The sequence below is a fragment of the Cryptotermes secundus genome, unplaced genomic scaffold, assembly GCF_002891405.2.
Source record: "Cryptotermes secundus unplaced genomic scaffold, Csec_1.0 scaffold26, whole genome shotgun sequence".
NCBI lineage: Eukaryota > Metazoa > Arthropoda > Insecta > Blattodea > Kalotermitidae > Cryptotermes > Cryptotermes secundus.
This window is the reverse complement of record NW_019743656.1, coordinates 3,087,644-3,107,637: the sequence shown is the minus strand read 5'-3', so window position 1 is coordinate 3,107,637 and position 19,994 is coordinate 3,087,644. Positions and strand designations below refer to the sequence as shown.

The window sequence follows — 19,994 nt, the reverse complement described above, 5'->3', positions numbered from 1 at the left end:
GTCATCTCTTGTCACAGGTTTATTTCCTGGTATTCCTTTGCTTGGACCAGTGATGCACCTCACCACTCAGGCTTCAAGCTTCGCACTGTAGCACTTTCCGTAGTATGTGTGATGTTCCCAGGATAGCTGTTTTTTGCAGTGAATCTATGGAGTGTTTACCAGGAATTAGTTCCAAATGTTTCCTCAGCCCTCTGGTAACTGTACCCGTGGCTCCAATAATCACTGGTATCACAAAACATTTCACATTCCACATTCGCTGAATTTCGATGCTTAAATTTTTGTATTTTAATTTCTTCTCTGCTTCTTTTTGTACTACATTCCTGTCCGATGGTACTGATACGTCTATAAGTATGCACGTTTTCTTTTGTTTGTTTTTAATTATTATGTCTGGCCTGTTTGCCAGAACCTCTCTGTCTGTTTGTATGCCTTGATTCCATAACACCGTTATTGTTATTATTATTATTGTATGCTGCTCTATTTGAAACTCAAATTCTCACATTGTGGCTTTGTCTGTGTATGTTTGCTTCTGTGTCTTAGTCATGCTAACTGTGCAATTAATATAGACTATCATTTTTGTATTTTGTTTTTTAATAATTTTTGCGTATTTCTCTATTCGTGCTAGCTTTGTAATTGGCCTCTTTGCTGTTAACTTTGCACGTAAATAAACATGAATTGAATGAACTGAATTGAATTGAATTATTATAATTATCTGTGATTGGCCACTCGCTGTTGAGATCAGCAAGTAAATAAATACAGAATTGAACTGAATTATTATTATTATTATCATTATTATTATTATTATTATTATTTCACTTCTTCACAACGTCCAAACCGTATCTGAAGTCCACCCAGCCTATTTAATAGGCACCGGGGGCGTAACCTATTTAACAAACAAACTCCGTGGCTTTAGTCCGCAAGCGAACTATATCGACCGAGCGACCGCCGCTTGTCGGCGAAGTTAGTGCCAACTTTAGCGGATAGAGGGTATCGCGTGGTCAGGGCAACGAATCACCACGGCCTTTAATTTCGGGTTTCTAGACCGGAGCCGCTACTTTTCCATTCACGTAGCTCCTCAGTTATCCTCACGAGGCTCAGTGGACCCCGTTCCACACCCACTACTTCTCAGAAAATCTGAGAGCCCCGGGAATCGAACCCGGGACCTCTAGATCTCTAGCCAGGAACTCCGACCACTAGACCACGGAGGCGGTTCGCTCAACCTAACATCGCGTGTAAAAATGTAAGCTCTCAAAAAGGTCGAGTTCTCTCTTGCTTAACTAATTAAGCACTTGCCATGAAGTGCCATGTGCCATGGGGGAGTAGCCACCATTCTTGACCTCGACACTACATGGAGTGATCAGCTTCACGCCCTGGCCGCTTTGCTCCCGGGCGAATTCGCCCCAGGTACCCATTGGATAGGAGGCTGGCCTCCAGAGCCGATCTGGACGCTGTTGAGAGCAGAAAGATCTCGTCTCTGGCGGGAAGCAAACCGAGTAGTCCTGCTCGTCGCTATACCGACTCCTTGTTTGAAGCCTTCCCGGCGAATAAAGGTGCTGAAACACCGACGTTTCAGAGATCTCCATCATCATGATAGATGGGAATTGATTCGAGAGACTGGTATGTATATCAACAACGTACGGTCATTCCCAACATCGACCCTGATGATGGAGACAGAGGAGAGCTGCGAAACGTTGGTTTTTAATTCAACATCTACACGGCTGATCGTCAGAGATTTCAACACATCACTGCGCGGTTTCGAAACTCTTGAGCCGATTGTCTAGAAAATGTGGGAGCCTCGGCGTCTCACAACCCTATGGACCTCCACGGCCTGTTATAGGGATAGTTTTACATTTACCTAACTGATGAAGTTAGCCCAAGTTGTAACACTTTCTACTTGGGCCGCGCCATAGCTCAAGCCGTTAGTCGCTGGCTTCCCACTGCGGCGGCCCCGGTTCGATCCCGGGTCTGGTCAAGTGGGATTTGTGGTGGACAAAGTGGCGCTGGGGCAGGTTTTCTCCGAGTACTTCGGTTTCCTCTGCCAATCTTCATTCCACCAATTGCTCCACAATCACCCTCACCTATCATGTGGGTCTGGTACAATAGACCAGAAGTGGTCGCAGTACAAGAGACTTATTCCTACCCCACTAGCAATAAAAAAAACTCTTCCTGCTTGAATTCGGGTAATGCGCAGTTCCAGTGTCGTCTGCGACACCGACTATCCTGACTGATGCTATTCGTGGTTTTCCTCAATCCCATCAGGCAAATGCCCAATGAGGAGGTTCACAATCTGTACTCCTCAACGAACATTATTAGAATAGTGGGATCAGGGGGGGAGGGTACGGGCGAGACAGAAGCGAATTGCATGAAAGATTTTGGTGGGAAACCCTGAAGGAAAATCTCCAGTTGGAAGACCATACTCCAGATGCCAGGATAATATTAAAATTGACCTTAAGGAAGACGATGATGTCCACCTGATTCTTGTGGCTCAAGATGGGGGACACTTGACAGAATTTTTTTAACAGTAATGAGCTTTCGAGTTCCTTTAACGTGTTACGAATTTCTGATCAGCTGGGCAACTGCACCTTTTGAACTGTGCTTCGTCAAGTTGACTGGTTACGTTGTTGTGCTCTGGTCAGCTAGATAAGCAAACCGCTGCCGTGACGTGTGGCGAATACACCAGGTCAAAGGCTCAATGTCACCAGAAACTGGTTCTAATCAACAAGGCAATCAGAGTGGGGCGCCCTGTGTTGCCATTGGTCATTTCGTAAGATCCAGGCCAGGAAGAAATTCGTCATCGGGGTTACACTGCAGCCATTGTCTGGCGCCTCTTTCTGCAACCCAGCAGTCGGCTCGTGTTTCAACTGCGCATTTTTCGGTGAGCACACCGGACGTAATGTCTTGTTGCAGGAAACTTATGACCACGCAGTTTTCGCCTTCCTGCACGGACAGACCGATAACAAACACGACTGATTAAGTTACCTAACCCAGTGGTAACGTACCACCTACTATAAGATTCAAAACAAGAAGTACTGCGAATAGCTAAATCGCCACCTTTCATGTGATAACGACCCGTTGAAGGCAAAGTTGTCCCTGTGCTTAACTAATTAAGCACTACACCATGAATGCATATGGGGCAGTGGGTGTATAGATCCACATTTTCTTGACCTTCGCACTAGCTGGAGGTGAGTGATACGACCCGGACCGCATAGAAAACGACACGTTCAACAATTATTGTTGCTTGTGTATACGTTGCTCCGGTAAGGTTCTTACCGAACCGTTGCGTAGCAACGATAGGCTGGATTTATGAGGTACACCGTTGAGATGGGCTCAAGTGCCATTGTATAGTTGTACAAAGTTCTATAAAGATTGGTTCAGGAGTTCAAAAGTTGATGAGGGTTTTTGTATTGCTAGTGGGGTGGGACTAAGTCCCTTTTACTGCGGTCACTTCTGGCCTAAGTGATGAGGGAGATACACAGACAGCAAGGTATTTCATAAGCACACATAATGCACACACACTATTAATGTGTTGGGTTTTACGATCTCATGACGTTGACTATGAAGAGTATCTTTGGCAAATGATGCCGTATGGTCCGGTAGATGTTCAACGATGTTTCAGAGGAGCCTAATGTCTCTGTCTTCAGGGTAGAACAGTAAGGCTGGCAAACATTTGCTTGGGCGGCGCCATAGCTCAAGCGGTTAGTCGCTGGCTTCCCACCGCGGCGGCCCGGGTTCGATCCCGGGTCTGGTCAAGTGGGATTTGTGGTGGACAAAGTGGCGCTGGGGCGGGTTTTCTCCGAGTACCTCGGTTTCCCCTGCCAATCTTCATTCCACAAAATTCTCCATCATCATAATCACCCGGGGCAGGTACAATAGGCCAATCAGTGGCCGCCGTGCCGAGAGGACCCAGTTGAACTCCACCCCCCGCTAGCGAATTAAAAAAAAACACTTGCTTCTTCCTGGTGCCTTCCATGTGTTACTGTTCTGCCCTGAAGATGAAGGCCGTAGCGCTGGGGAACTGGACTTCACGGTGTCACATTACAAGATTCTGTATTCATCCTTCAGTTCCAAATATGATCACTTGGGTGAGTTATCTGTTGCGATCTGCCCCGTTCTTGCCAGACACAGTCAGATAAGCGAACATTACTCCCAGTCACCACAAACTCCAATGCATCGTCTCATTTCCGGTCCACATATTTCACGCCTTGCCAATAGAAAAGCGTGTTTCCATGTCGATTTTGAGGTACTTGCAGACTTCTTACACTTTTATTGCTGGGATTTGTAATAATGTGACGGCCAGTACAGTTCGCTATACGTAAAGCTATCCTGAGGAGGCCAATAAGCTTATGAGACGTCGAGGCTCCCACATTTTCTGCGTAACGTAAAAGTGAAATTGAAAGAGTATATGACCTCCTGGGTCTTCGGCGTCGAATACACAGCCAACCGTCAGCAGCAGGTGACAAGATAGCCCTCCCCCCGCCACAAAATCATGAAGATGGAAGTGATATAATGCTCAGAAACGTTGAGCTTTCTCCAAACTAAACAGGGTTAGCACCCAGAAGACAACGCTCCTAATTCTTTCCATTATTATTATTATTATGGCTCTACAGCCCTTTGTTGGGCCTTGGCCGCTTTTTCAGTTTCTTGATCCAATACACAGTCGGTAGGACTCCTTGGACGTGGGATCAGCCCGTCTGAAGGCCTCCGCCTACACAGAGAACAACACAAACGCAGAATAAATGCACAGACATTCTTGCCTCGAGTTGGATTCGAACCCACGATCCCAGCGTTCGAGCGAGAGACGACAGTTCATGCCTTAGACAGCGAGACCGCTGTGATAGGCTGTTTCCATGTTTATATAGGCTTATTTGTTGTACGGCTACAATATGACTCTGTCAGTAAGAGCCAAAATGCGTAAAGTTGTCCTTGCGCTTAATTATTTAAAACATCACGCCACTGAGACGTAGAGAGGGGTGGGGGCATAGCTCCACCTTTCTTGACTTCGGCTGTACGTGGAAATGAGTGGTCAGCTTCAAGCCCCGCGCAAACAGCAGCGGTATCCACTGGACCAGCTAGACTGTAGAGCGTCAGATGCTAGGATAACAGATGAATGTTGAATTGGAAAGGATCTGGAAGGAAGCTGTAATGGAGTAATCCTGGCATTTGCCTGGTGCGACAGAGGAAGACCACGGTCAGTATAGTACATGTCCCGGCCGGGATTCGAACTGAGTACCTCTCGAATGCAATAATAGAGCGTTGCCGCTTCATTAACCTACTTGGAAGATAGAAAATAAAAGTCGTATTACACGAAGACAAAATGCAGTGTACATGAAGCAGAATCCTTCTTGTAAAGCTGATAGTTAGTAACCTGCTCAAAAAAATCTGACGCCTTTTATCGTAACCAAAATGGCTGCGCTCCAGTTCAGACGCTGCAAGCTTGTCACCGTGAGGGAAGGGGGTCCGGGTTCAATCCCTCGTCAGTTCATATAGTATCTGTAGTTGGCAAAGTGGCACTGGGGTAGGTTTTCCCCGATAATTTCGGTTTCCCCTACGAATTCTCATTCCACCTATTATCTTGTGACGTTGCAATGGGCTCACAGCCCAAGCATCTAGAAGACTTGAGTGTCGCTCCCACAAGAAAATGTAAACCAAAGAGTCATTACCGTATTCACAAAAGCAAGCCATTGGCCCCCAACCTCAGTCAAATAAATCTGGTACAAGACGAAGTCCATTCTGAGTAAGAATACAAACTGGGGCCGCGCCATAGCTCAAGCGGTTAGTCGCTGGCTTCCCACCGCGGCGGCCCGGGTTCGATCCCGGGTCTGGTCAAGTTGGATTTGTGATGGACAAAGTGGCGCTGGGGCAGGTATTCTCCGAGTACTTCGGTTTCCCCTGCCAATCTTCATTCCACAAATTGCTCCACAATCACCCTCGCCTATCATCTGGGGCTAGTACAATAGGCCAGAAATGGCCGCAGTACAAGGGGCTTAGTCCCACCCAACTAGCAATAAAAAAAAAGAATACAAACAAAATCCAGGGCCTCCATTCTACGGAAATGTGACTGTAACATATTATCGCGTTTGTACTAGCCTTCGACGGGAAATTACGGAGGGAACAGGGCACGATGATTAAATGCAAATATTCACTTACGCACGTTTAAGGCCCCAGCAGAGGCTGATAGTCAGGTGTAACAGTAAACGGAAGCACATTTACCCATAATGCTAAGCGTGAGTCAGCCCAGATGTCACATTGCTGCAAGGTCCTCAAGGAGACCGGAAGTGAAACACAATACCTGTCACAAACGTACACTGAGGTGTGAAAACTTCAATGTAAGTGTGAAAAGACTGTCCATTCTGCCAGAGAGTGTACGCCGTGCTTCGTGTAGACAATCTGACGGAAGGAAAGTCCCGTGTTCGTTGAATTTGAGGTAATCATGACAGAGGTAAAGAGAAAACAAATATTCATGGTTGTAACACCGTGTAGTCCGGGTACAGCTCGATGTCTCGGAGGGTCGAAAAGTAAGCTATGTAACTGGTCGCGCCATAGCTCAAGCGGTTAGTCGCTGGCTTCCCACCGCGGCGGCCCGGGTTCGATCCCGGGGTCTGGTCAAGTGGGATTTGTGGTGAACAAAGTGGCGCTGGGGCGGGTTTTCTCCGAGTACTTCGGTTTCCCCTGTCAATCTTCATTCCACCAAATTCTCCATTATCATAATCACCCAGGGCAGGCTACAATAGGCCAATCAGTGTCCGCCGTATCGAGTGGACCCAGTTTGACTCCACCCCCACTAAGCGAATTAAAAAAAAACTATGTAACAAGCCAGCAGAAGCAGGAGGCAAGCTGAATTTTTTTGTTTGGCGTAATCCTCGACTCTGAAGACAGAGGCGATATGTTTTTTTCCGAAACATGGACCTACTCGAATCATAATACTCCTCAGTCACGGACATGAGAACGCTGGATCAAATACAATACTTGTCTCACCGAAATAAACAGCAAAGTATCCATATGAACATGCGGATTATATTGGATTTGAGGGAAAGTCCAGGAAACCAGGTGGGACTGAAATGAAATGGGACACATCAGCTGCTGGTCTATGCTGATGATGTGAATCTACTGGGTGATAACATAGACACCACGAAGCAAAACAGAGAAACTTTAACTCATGCTAGGAAGAAGGCTGGTCTACAAGTAAACGCAGAGAAAAGTAAGTACATGTTGCTGTCTCGTCACCAAAATGCAGGGGAAAATCATGACATAGAGATAGCTAACAGATGTTTCGAAAACGTGGCACAGTTCAGATTATATGGGAACGACTATAAGAAATCAAAACCTGATTCAGGGGGAAATTAAGAGGAGATTGAACTCGGGTAATGCTTGCTACCATTTAGTCCAGAACCTTTTGTTTTCTCATCTGCTGTCTAAAAGCGTAAAAATTAGAATATATAAAACTATAACTTTATAACTTGTACTTTTCGCCAAGTATAATTAGAATGATCAAGTCAAGAAGGATGAGGTCGGCAGGGCATGTAGCACGAATGGGGAGAAGAGGAATGCATATAGGGTATTGCTGGGAAAGCCAGAAGAAACAGGACAACAGGAAGACCAAAACGTGTGTGGGTGGATAATATTAAAATGGATCTTAGAGAGATAGAATGGGATAGGGACTAGTGGAGGGCTATTTTGAAAACATTAATGAACGTTATGGTTCCATGAAATTTTGGGAAATTCTTTAGTAGCTGAGCGACTGGCGGCCTCTCAAGAAAGACTCAGGTCCGAGTGGTTCATGAGGTTCTCACAGTGGTGATTGTCGCCTGTGATTTTGCGCGAAGCTACATCCCCCAAGGCCAAACCCTCTTCTCTTCACTTTAACAACTCTTTCTCGCAACTCGCCTGTCCGCTCTACCCTTTATGCTTTCCTGCCTCCCTCCCTCTGGTGGCAGCTGGCAGATATGGCAAATCGCACGTCCAAACAAAAATAAACTGGAGCCCGTCACAATTGGGTCAGCAAGGCAAACAGGAAGTGCGTACCTCCTGCAGGTGCCGTGCTTGCGGACCGCAAAGTGCTTCTGGCGCACAAGGTCTCGTGTGATGCGGGCAGTCGGCAATAAAGGGCTACATAGGAATACGCGAAATTGGCAGTGCTCACAGCCGTAACCACGAAGACTACGCTAAGATCTTCTGCGATGTAAGGCCGTGTACACTTCATTCATGTTTCGGAGGTTCGTACTGCATCCATCTTCAGGGTACAACACTTTAATATCTCTCCCTATTCTACCCTGAAGACTGACACAGCACAATCCTCCGAAACGTCGCTAACGATCTACCTGATTGCATGTCATACCTTGTAAACACCATAGGGACCGAAGCAGCATTGCACGTTCCATTGTGTTTATCACAGCGGTGACGTGAGGTCTGCCTGCTTCCTCATGGTCTATTTGATTGGTTTACTCTTCAACGCGTGAAGGTGCATCCTCCGAGCCATTGGTTGCTTTTCACCGAACTGCATGGAGTCATACCCCACGAGGACGAGTTCTCCTGCTGTGGGATTTGCGAATGTGGCCGCTAAGGGTACCACCATCCTCTGGGATATGAAGCCAACTAAAAAAGTTAATGTTGTTCCTGTGCTTAACAAATCACGCACTACGCCATGAAGACGTATGGGGGAGTGGTGGTATAGACCCCACGTTTTATTGACTTCGGCATTAGTTTCAGGTGAGTGGTCAGCTTCGGGGACCGCCCCCAGTACCCATTGGATAGGAGGTTGAGTGGGATCCAGTGCCTGTCTGGACGACATGGAAAAGTGAACATTCTTTCCCCCACCGGGACTCGAACTCCGACCCCTCAGCCGTCCAGTTCGTAGCCAGTCGCTATACCGACTGCACTATCCCGGCTCTTATGAAGCCTGTAGTCTGGCAAAAATTTATGGACTTCAGGGTGGACGAGTAAACCAAGCAAACAGCAAGAAGCAAGTATCAGACAGGAGATGCTGTTTGGCGTTGTCTCCAAGAAGGGACATGTCTATGAACGAAACACATTTTCACCCTCCAGAGTCTAACTTTTAAAAAACAGACTAGAACGGGTTTAGTTTGCACTTGAGGGGGGGCATACAGATCCTAAGAGATGTGGTAGACTGTCCTAACTCCGCACCATGCTGCGTTGTCTCCACACATTTCCGCAGGTATATCTTACTTGCAAGTGTGAGGTTTCAAAACGTGCTTTGTTCTGAGGCGCATTTAAACTGTAGCTGATTCCATAACTTCAAAATCAGTTTCCCCAAAATTGGTGTTGATGGACATAGTACACTATAGCGCTCAGCTGACGATAGCTGTAGGACATACCCACTTGAGTGAAAAGGTTGCATAGCCGGACAGCACATCGGGGTAAAACGCATGAGTTGCATTACGGAAGTACCTCGTTTAAACCCCGACAGGAGACTGGTTCTCGTAACTGGCCTCTTGGAGTCCTTAGAAAATTAATTTTCTCTCAGCTGGTCGAAAAATTCCCCTTCCGTCCGTTCATGGATCCCGAAGGTTCATTACAGTGTCCACACATGTCCAGCTCAGTGCGCCGTGCTGAATCACTTGAGGCCAATCCACATCGTCACATTCTGTGTTGTTGTCCTGTTGTTCGGGCCGCGCTGTGTTGTTGTGTAGCGCGGCCCGAACAACAGGACGACACTGAGTCCTATTGAGCAACGACGGAACCACGAGGCGGTAGACATTCAACTTCCTTTAAAGAGAGGCAATATAAAGGACACAGAATTTTTTAAGCCACACTTGTAAACATATTAATTGTAACAATTTATAATTTTTAATATATTCATACACATCGCTGTGGTTGTTAAGTATCAGATTTTATATTCATGGTATTGTAATGACTAATATTGACCAAACACATTGTAATAGTAGTTTCTGCCCATATTGATATATGTTGATATATATTGAAGATGGTCTCTAAGACCATGTCAAGGATGAAAGATTAAATAGGAAAGAAATAAAATACATTTATCAGTCACACTGGACAGAGTTGATTTTTTCCCCCCTTGGCACTACAGCCCCAGTGGGCCTAGGCCTACCTCCATGAACTTCTCCGTTCACTTCGGTTTTTCTAGATCTTACACATATTCGGTAGGACTCCTTGGGCGGGTGATCAGCTCGTCGCAAGGCCTCTACCTGTACAGAAAAACGCACACACACAAACTAAACATCCATGCCCTGAGTGGGATTCGAACCCACGATGCCGGTGTCCAAGCGAGCGAAGACAGTACCTGCCTTAAACCGCTCGGCTACCATGACGGAATTGATTAGCCTTTTGTAACATTGCTAGTGTGACGAACCAGGATGAACCAAATCAAATTATCTTTCCATTTACACTAAGGTCTCCCATTAGTCTCTTTCCTTTAAAAATACCAACTAAGAATATATACAAGTATTTCTTATTTCCGTTTCGCGTCCTGTATTTACTGTCCAATTGATCATACTTCATTTGAACGCCCTAATAATACACAAACAAGTTAGGAAATATATGCATAACATTATTGCTTCGGTGCTTTCCATCAATTTGGTTTCATGTTCTGCAAAACCATACGACTTGCGCAGAAATTTCACTGGACACAAACCGTGTGCTTGTTCTACGCATTTTTTGGTAGAAACATTTTTCGCTCCGATGAAGATCTATTGAAGAGTGTTGTAATCCGCTAAGAGTCAACCGACGTTTCGGAGGAACATGTTGCCCTGATCGTCAGGGCAGAATAATAAGCTGAGCAAGAAATCAGGCGCCAAGAAGAGCTTTCAACGGACTGCAAGGGATTATATCCCAGAAGATGGAACTATTCATAAAAACCACTGCGAGAACCTCACACCTTATAAATATCTAGCGGGTTAACTGCTCATGCGCGTAGAAGCGCATACTGCATGTAAAACTGTCGATAACTGTTGGCTGATTTAAACCAAAACTGCGATCTTTTCAGTAAAAAAAAAAGGTAAAAGGTAAAAAAGTCAAAACTATCCTTGTAACAGGCCATGAAGGCCCATAGAATTGTGATACTTCAAGGCTCCCACATTTTCTAGACAATCGCTTCACAGATGGCGGTAAGATTGTCAGCCTTACGCATCGGTCACCCTTTAACCCCAGGGTATTCATTTTTGTTAGAGGTTCAGTCGACCCCAGGGCCATAGTGCGGCCGCAAGGATTAAGTCAATTGAAAAAAAAAACGTCATCGAGAATCGAATGCGCTACCTTCCAGCTTGTAGTATAGTGCCTCAACCAACTATGCTACAGCGTGTCCCGCCTTTTCAGTTTAAAATGCATTTTTAAATATGTGACTGTATTTAAACATTCCATGTGAACTCTTGAAAAGGTCAAATAGCTATGTTCCACGAGAAGAAGACGAAAATCTCTCTGCACTCCAAAAATCTTGGATGCCAGAGGATTCTTTGAGGTTCAAAGGTTACCTACCCCAGGACAAACCCCAGCTGTTTTCCACCCTCGTTACACTTGTCAGGGAGACTGTGAAAAGGGTCCTGTTTCCTGCGTTTCTTCACCCTCCTCAGACCCTACCTGACAGCACTAAGATGAAAAACAGCCTCACATCTTCTCCCCAAATTAACTGAGTTCAAACTGAAAGAAAGATAGGGATGGTGTGCAGGCTTCTTTGTGTGTCGCGTCTTTATGTGACGAAGTGATAATGGAAAGGGGATAGATTGTGGGTTACTATGGAATGGCGTGGTGTTGATCTGCATGAGGAATGGCTCGACATTCGCGTTTGGGAGTCTCAAATAATGCAAAAACTTACACTATTCCCTAGATCTAACTATGAAACAATTCGCATGGCTAGAATTCGAAAAAATCAATTAAAATGAAATATATTCAAAACTGGAAATACGACATGAAACTGAAACTGAATACATAAAAATACAAACGACGGGATCTGAGGTTTTCACAGCACTGAAGAATGGTATTGTGGTCTTTTGGGTTGTACTTCTAATCCTATTTGCATTGCATTCATTTAATTGCTTGTGTTATTTTGTGTGATGTGTGTTGTGTCTTATTGTAGTATCACTCTCACCGGGTAAAACACATTTGCATTTTAAATAAAATAATAGTAATAATAATAAATATTATCGTATCATCACGACGCGGTACATCATTAATCAATTAATATTACATGGCGTTGTACAACAGAAAACAAAACTCTTCAAATGTTTTATTTCCCGCTTCCTCCTGTTAGAGCTGACAACCATTTCGAGGTAGAAATTTGTATGGAGTTACGGAAAAATATGCACTTGTTATGATCACGTCCCACAGGTAGGGATCTGTCTGTTGGTGGGGAGCCCTCGGTTACGGTACCATAACAGTGACTCACGCTGGTTCCCTCCCCCTCTAAAGATATTCGTTTTGCTCAACGTCATAGAAACGTCTGCAAACTTCCGACTGCTTCGGACTGAGGACCCCTTAAATGTAGTTCCGTCAGAAATTTTCCACCAGTTCCTACATTCAATGCAACCTTTCTAACAACAAGCCCGGCTAGCTCAGTCGGTAGAGCATGAGACTCTTAATCTCAGGGTCGTGGGTTCGAGCCCCACGCTGGGCGTAATTTTTTTATGTCAGATATTTTGTCAGTTCATACACAAGCTGCAAATAAGTCTACATTAACAAGACACGTTCAGGAAAATGACTAAATGCTTACACACGTCCCCAGAAGTTCCAGTTTTCCTCAACGCTTTCTAGATTCTGAAACATTTATTTTAGCACGTTCTAAAAATAAATCGTATTCTGTGGCTTTTAGCTTGGGTTCGAATTTGCATTAGTGTTTTGGGGGGTATAACCTCAACAGGATGTTGAGGAGAATATTTGGCCCGAAGAGAGATGAAGTGACAGGAGGTTGGAGAACACTGCATAATGAGGAGCTTCATAACTTGTACTCTTCTCCAAGTATAATTAGAATGGTCAAGTCAAGGAGGATGAGATGGGCAGGGCATGTAGCACGAATGAAGATAAATGCATATGGGATACTGGTGGAAAAGCCAGAAGGAAAGAGACCGCTAGGACGACCAAGACATGTGGGTGGACAATATTAAAATGGATTTAAGAGAGATATGATGGGATGGGATGGATTGGTTTGATCGGGCTCAGCTTCATGAGCAAGCAATTGTGGGGGGCTCAAAGCATTCGACGGTAAACTGTTTCGGAGATCCTGTAACAGGGTGCATTTGGGCATATAACTGGTACAGTTTTACAATAAAATTATTTTGAACATTGTCCTTTGTCTGGAGCATGTGTTCATATACAGCGGTTTGGATAACGGATTTATTACGTCATCAGATGAGATGCCTGTTCATGATTCACGCATAATAAACAAAGAAGTGGCACAAATACTCGGACCTGCCACTGCCACAAAATTCAGACAAAATATTCGCATAATGAATCAGCCACTGCCACACACCTATAAATAATATATCAGCAGTTTCTATCTCCATAAGCCTATTCGAAACAACTGGGTGACTAACTTCCGCGCAGCAACACTAAACACTAATGTATCTTCCTGCGAAACACCCTGTGCTGATCATCTCACTCACACAGCGGTCTTGTACTGTGGATAACCTCAGCGAGTGTTCGAAAGTTAGTTTTGGTAAGGGGAACAAAACCAAGATGGAGACTTCCACAATCAGAACTCCGGTTGCACTTAATACCAGATCTCTCCAACCATTCCCTCCCGGCAGAGACTTCACTTGATCCCGTCTGAGGCGACGTCACTACGTCAGGAGGCGCTGACAACGGGTAGTCTCCACTTCATGGCACGGGAGCACGTGTTCCAGCTTCCCCTTGCTCCGTATTCATCCTTCACCGCCCCCCCCACCCTCACCGAGATGGGCAACAGCCCTGACAGGCAGCACATTTAAGTTTGGAGCTTCCTCTATGGCCTGGCGCTTGGCGTGTTGCGGAGTACATCCGGTCCTCAGGAGCACAAAGGCTAAATCAGAAATTGCTGCTGTTATTATTGTCCCTCGCTTCAATCATTTTCCACTGCTGCACAGCAGCACCCCAAGAACACATGTCATACAAGACATACATAATACACTACTGTGGCATATATGCTCAAAGCAGGAACTGTGGAGCCAGAGAAACAGTCATTGCTAGGTAATGGCTGTGTATCACGCAACAGTGGAGTAACTGTTGGAAGTGGTGTTTTCTGTGAAGTCCGTGCCGACACTATATAACGAAGACCAGTTGGTGGGGTCGAATACATCCACCGTGACCCTGCGAGTCATGGATCAAAAAATATTGGACAAGGAGAAGCCCGACATAGAAAGTATAAGAGGCTTAAACTTTGGGGCGGTCAAGCATACGATCGTTCAAGTGACTAGACTGCCGTTGTAGCGGATGCTACTAGAAATAGGGCATAATCTGCTGTACTGAGTCTGGACTGACAGAGGCCCTGTATGTATGTTATATACATTTACGGACATGTTTAACATGTAAATATCCTTTACATTGCGACAACTGACTTACTACTGCAGACAATGACCCTGACAAAAGACATACCCGTCCTCTCGTAAGAGAGGGCGCCCCACAAAACAAGACCGAAACTGTCAAACTGTAATAAATATCTGGTTGTAAGCCCCAGATTGGGCTCGACACCAAGACTGACTGACTGACCGTCAGTCGCAATGTGACTTTGAGTCGTGGGAGGCGACGAAAAGGGAAGTCTCAAATCTGAGACAGTAAAATATGGTAGCGAGTACCAAGGGACTCAGACCCGAGAAAGACTGCGCTGGCAAGGCCCAGTAGCATATACAAAAGATATACTCGTCCTCTCGTCAGAGAGGGCCCCCCACACAAAAGATAAACCTTCAAACAGCGATAAATATCTGGTCATGAGCCCCAGATGGAGCTTGACACTAAGACTTACTGGCTGACTGAACGCCATTAGCAATGTGACTTTGACTTCGATTACGTGAGAGCCCTGTGACAACAGAAGAGTAGGAGGTTCGTGTGAGATGGCCGTCAGCCTGCGAGGACGTGAGTCCTGGAGCAAAAGAACGTCCAATTAGAGATGTCACCAAGCAGAGCAGTGAAGACCGCGACTGAGTAGTCTTTTATGTGGTAGTGATATGTAGCCACGAGTTGTTTTAGCTTTCAGTAAATCCGATTAGCAATCCAAGCCCCGTCTAAATCAGTTTTATTTACTCATAAACTGTTGCTTTCACGCCCACGTTAGTAGCCGTGGCTAAACCTCGTTCACTTTCTCGTGAAACTTGGAGGGGGGGAGGGAAACCAACCAGAACACTATCCAACATGGAGGCTGGGCGTGTCCCAGAGCACGTCTGGAAGCTGCGGACAATGGAAACATCCTCTTACCATGCCGGGAATCGAACCAACATTCTGCAATAATCCAGGAGTGACGTTTCTCACTTTAATTCGGTAGGCTCTCGATTTTAATCTCGTTCAAGACACCGAGTACCCTCGACGATGTTTTTCGTGGTTGTCGTTAGTCCCTCCAGGCAAAAAGCGAAATAATACCTAAACTTAGATTAAAACCGGCTCCTTCCAAATCATTTCCAAATCACTATTCATTTTTTTATTGCTAGTGGGGTGGGACTAAGTCCCTTGTACTGCGGCCACTTCTGGCCTATTGTCCCCGCCCCAGATGATAGATGAGGGTGATTGTGGAGCAATTTGTGGAATGAAGATTGGCAGGGGAAACCGAAGTGCTCAGAGAAAACCTCACTATTCATTAACACCCTGTCATTAAAGTTAAAGCGCTACGCCATGAAGACGTAAGAGTGAGGAGAGGTATAGCTCCACCATTCTTGACCTCAGCACTAGATGTGAGTGGTCAGCTTCACGCCCCTGCCGCTTTGTCCCCAGGGAATGAGACCACAGTACCCACTGGATGGGAGTAGAGTAAAATATACGCCGGGAATCGAACCCTGGCCGTCCAGTCCGTCGCTATACCGACTGAATTATCCTGACTGTCAACACCGCGTCATACACGTATGCTACTAACAGCGTCGTTAAACAACTAGTATCTGTCTGTAGTGCAGACACTGTACTCACTTCCTTATCTTATTCCGCACTGTTACACGGGATGGTATGTCGGATGTCAAGTTAGGTGCAACCGAATTATTGACGGGTAATTGTAGTGGATGGGAAACAGACGCGACGTTGCCACATCGCATGAGGATTCCCTCACACGCATGACGTAACATGACATTGCGCAACAGGTTGTACGGTGAGTGCATTTGTTTTGTTCCCCCCCCCAAACAAAGGGTACTATCTAGCCGGTACACTCAGTATCTTGTTGTAGGGAAACCTTAGTGCACGCCTAATATACTGGTAGTCACTCAGCTAGTCAAGAAATTCTTGGTGTTAAGTCGTACCGTAAGATTCATCGCCGTGTTCACAGCATCCCGCCACTGGTTCCTATCCTGAGCCAGATCCTATCCTAATATTTCATAATTAACCTCCCATCTATGACTAAGGCCGGGCCATAGCTCAAGCGGTTAGTCGCTGGCTTCCCACCGTGGCGGGCCGGGTTCGATTCCGGGACTGGTCAAGTGGAATTTGTGGTGGACGGAGTGGCGCTGGGGCGGGTTTTCTCCGAGTACTTCGGTTTCCCGTGCCAATCTTCATTCCCATCTATGAGTAGGTTTCCTCCATCGTCTCTCTCTTTGAGGTCCTCCCACTGAAACTGTATATACATTTCTCTCCCGTGCGTGCTTCTTGTCTTGCCTATCTCATGTACACCTGGTATTATTATATTAATGCACAGATTCGGTCTACCTTCACTTTGTTGGACATAACCTCAACGTTTCGCACTGTTGCCATATTTGTACTTGTTGACTTACAAATATTTCACACAGTTTGTAGATAAGTTTATGGTCTATTTAATTACCAAATTCCAGATGTCTGGTTCCAATGTTTCGTTAGTTATTGCCATAAACGCAAAGATAAATAACAGTTCAGCGCGGCCGCAACTTTGCGTGATTTACTGTACATGCAACACAACCTCGTGACTATCCATACTCATAGAGTCTTTCGCCATACACCATTTCAGGCCCTTCCACACCTCATAAGTTCGCTCGTCCGACTTATTGTTATTGAGTGTATGAAAACAGGAAGTGCAACAGTGGAATGGACACTGATGACATTATGTTGAAACAAAGTTTCGTGAAAATCAGTCGGCTGGTATAATCATCTAAAAAAAGAGACATATACAGGCACCATACTGATCTCACAAGCCTATTTTCTTTCCTGAAGAAAGTGGGCTAAAAACAGGCAGTAAATGTGACCCCGAGCTCTTACTTACGTACACAGCCAGCTGCGAGAGCACCAGACCTCGTATATACGAAGCGCCCACTAGGCACTGGGTTAGATGACCGAGAAACCGGGGTTCAATTCCCGACAGGAGTCAGAGATTCTTCTGTAAGATTTGAGGTTTTCACGGCGGTGACTATGAAGAATGCCGTCTTCTGGGATCTGGCGCCGTGTAGATATTGTGTAAAACGACGTTTCGTAGTAGTCTAGGGGTAACGTTCCCACCTCATGACTCAAGGTACGCGGGATCAAACCCGGTGGAGGTCGTGGAATTTTTAAGGGCGGAAAAATTCAGGGAACAAGTCCTCCGGGAGGGACTTTAAGCCATGGGTCCCGTGTCGTAGATTTACGGCACGTAAAAGATCCTCATGTCTCTAGGAGACCTCTGAGCAAAATTAGGCAACAATTTCCCACCCAAGTAGTTTCCAGTGCCTCTGGTAGATGGGGGAAATATCAGGTACCGACGGCCGACCTCGTTGACTGAACGGGGCTGATAGCACGCACCAGTGCCGGTAGGGTATGGCGACAGTAGAAATTAAAAGGGGGACGCACAATGGACCAATAACTGGTCTACGTGCATGGGGAAACCCACCTCCTCTAATAATAATAATAATAATAACAACAACAACAATAATAATAATAATAATAATAATAATAATGGGGAGTGAAACTCACCACTCACCTCCAGCGCAGGTTAGAGATGGTGGAGCTTTACTTCCGTTCCCTACACGCCTTCATGGCATGGGGCTTCATTAATTCCGCATAGATGAATGTCATAGCTCAGCCACTCGCAGGCTTCCAATCGCAGGGCGGCTAGGGTTCGATTCCAGTTCAGATCGTATGAGATGTGTGGCGGACTAACTTAATAACACACTATAATCATTTAAAATTCCCACAATTTAACATATTTCGCTATACAAATAATTTTGTCACTGGGGCTCCGCCACATTCACCCAGGGTTGTTGGGGCAAGTTTCCTATACATACTGTGGGTTGGGTTAGGGCTGTTCAAAATTGTTCGCTGTTGGGCACATTTACACATCGCTTCACACACTCCTCACATTTCAACACGCGTGACTTAGAGTTGCATGTAGTCATCTCTACAAAACCTTCTTGTTTTTCGTTCGATTCCCTGATATATTTCTATCATGATCAAGAACACTACAACACACCACTCATACTTGCATGACTAACTCCATGACGTTGTGTGGGAAAACACGGAATATCTTATAAATCACAAATATATTACGTATTACAGACTATTTAAACACACTACCATTGCACAGAACGAAACACGTGTTGTATTCTTTAAAACGTGTATTTCAAAGAAAGTAATATACTACGATAAGATTTAACATTAATGCGAACACGTCCATCAGTATTCATACTGTCTACATACTCAAAATTCAATAAAACTATTGAAACGATCTGCAGTTTCTCTGTTATGAATTCATGTCATCCATCTTGAGTATCAGTGGATACCAACATCTGCATCGGGAAATTCCCAGCTTGTAGTTGCACAGTATAATATTTACCTTAGAACCAAATATCAATTAACAAATCAAATATTAGCTGCACATAATTTCTGCGGACATATTTTCCAACTAAATTTATCTACGCCATTTGTAATAGAGCTATGAGGTAATGCCTATTTTAACTGTCTCAGACGTAGATTCTGAATCACTTGCCCGAGTATCACGAAACTCGGGATGAACAATATGCCATTCAAGGTCATCCTAACGTCATAGTTTTCAACAACTGAAAATTACTAATAAAGAAGAGATGGAAGCACGAACTTCTGATGTGGGAGACAATTCTAGCAATGAACGTCCAGCAGCATGCCACTGCGCATTTAACTGCGCACCTCCCTTCTAATGGGGCAGCAACTGGTGAGATTGAGCAATGTTAGGTTGTTAGAATAGGCTAGATTGGGTTTGCCCAACAGACCACTGCGCTGCCACTAGCTGCTACTGGCACAGTTGCGTGCGGATAGGTTAGGTTAGGTTAGGATCTGTTATGATGATTATATTGACGCATCACACCACTTCATATCAATCAGACTACGAAATTGAGCCTTGTAATTTTGAACTCTTTGCTGATTACTGATACTCTTGAAATCTCTAATCAGATGTTCAAATTATTCACACTTTGGAAAACATGAACAACTAAATTCCAGAAGCTTTCAATTTTTCGGAAATTTAAAGATTTTGGGACTTCGTTTTTTAAAATGTCTGATTTTCTGAAAATTCTCTATTATTGTTTTAATATTTTCGTTATTCGAAATAAACAAATTTTTAAACGTTTAAAGATAATTAAAATTATTTAGATGTTGTGCAACTTTATTTCATAAGACATGCTAGAGATTTAGAATTCCGAAATAGCTGTCTCGAACATTTTGTTGTACTGTCCCTGTTCTGACGCCGTTACTAAACAGTGAACAGAATAATTAAGCACAAGCACCACACTCGTTTGCTGAGGATCCGCAGAAGGTGAGTATTAGGATTACGGACTTCTGGGTTCTACACCCACGTAATCGGAGACATCCCGACGTTTCCGAAACACATACCGCCACCGTTTTCAGCGGCTTTTAAGGAAAGAAACTACCAGAAGTATGCGGCAAGCTCATGTAATTTTTCGATTCTGAATATTGAGGCGATATGTTCCTCCGAAACGTCAGGCTTTCTC

General features: G+C 45.0%; 1 long non-coding RNA gene and 1 other non-coding gene across 2 annotated transcripts in view; one reads left to right on the top strand and one right to left on the bottom strand.

Annotated features, from left to right (window-relative positions):
* LOC117283063 overlaps window positions 1-18,855 on the bottom strand; it is a 132,396-nt gene extending 113,541 nt beyond the window's left edge. The window contains exon 1 of the long non-coding RNA XR_004514066.1: window positions 17,986-18,855. This is a non-coding gene — a long non-coding RNA (uncharacterized LOC117283063). The remainder of the gene's footprint in view (window positions 1-17,985) is intronic.
* Trnak-cuu lies at window positions 12,511-12,583 on the top strand. The gene has a single exon. It is a non-coding gene; the product is annotated as a tRNA-Lys (tRNA).
* Window positions 18,856-19,994: the final 1,139 nt, after the last annotated feature.